Genomic DNA, 672 nt, shown 5'->3' with positions numbered 1-672 from the left:
GCATTCCTGATTAGGGGATGCAGTTTTCTAAGGCAAGGAAAGTCAGATTATGTATGAAGCACAGATATTAGCACACAGGTACTACGACGTGCACAGCCACATTTTCTGAAACAAGAGTCCTCGGCTGGCCTAGGACTCTCAGAGCTCTGTCCTCCTCTGCATGCGGAGTGCAGGGATTAAAGGCCAGGGCTGCCATCCCTGACTCACACCCACTTTTGAAAGTGATACATTCCAAGCTGCATAATAGTTCATCTCATGTCCTATTTGAATACTATATATTTTACATTAGCTTAAAAGTATAATTGTATAACATATTTTTTAAAATGATTCATTTTCCCAATATCACAAAGTGTGCAGCATTTTCAAGATAACTGGTATAGCTTTGTTTTGCTCAACAATATAAAAGACATACCAGTAGTTACAGCAACTGTATTAAGTAACTGTACAAAGAAAGAAGCTCATAAGGAGCACAAAACAGAAAACTAAGCATAGTGAGTTGACAAAAATTCAAGTCTTTTTGAAATATTTTTGCTTCTTAGTAATACGCATGTTCCTTTTTACAACACTAACTGGATAAACACACTAGGAGTGCATAGGAATTATTTTGGTAGTTTACTTATCTTTCTTATAGCCTTCTCCAGTATATGAGTGAGAAATTATTTTCTTTTTTTT

Source organism: Microtus ochrogaster, unplaced genomic scaffold (genome assembly GCF_000317375.1).
Source record: "Microtus ochrogaster isolate Prairie Vole_2 unplaced genomic scaffold, MicOch1.0 UNK113, whole genome shotgun sequence".
In the NCBI taxonomy this organism is placed as follows: Eukaryota; Metazoa; Chordata; class Mammalia; order Rodentia; family Cricetidae; genus Microtus; species Microtus ochrogaster.
Note: the sequence above shows the minus strand (reverse complement) of the source record.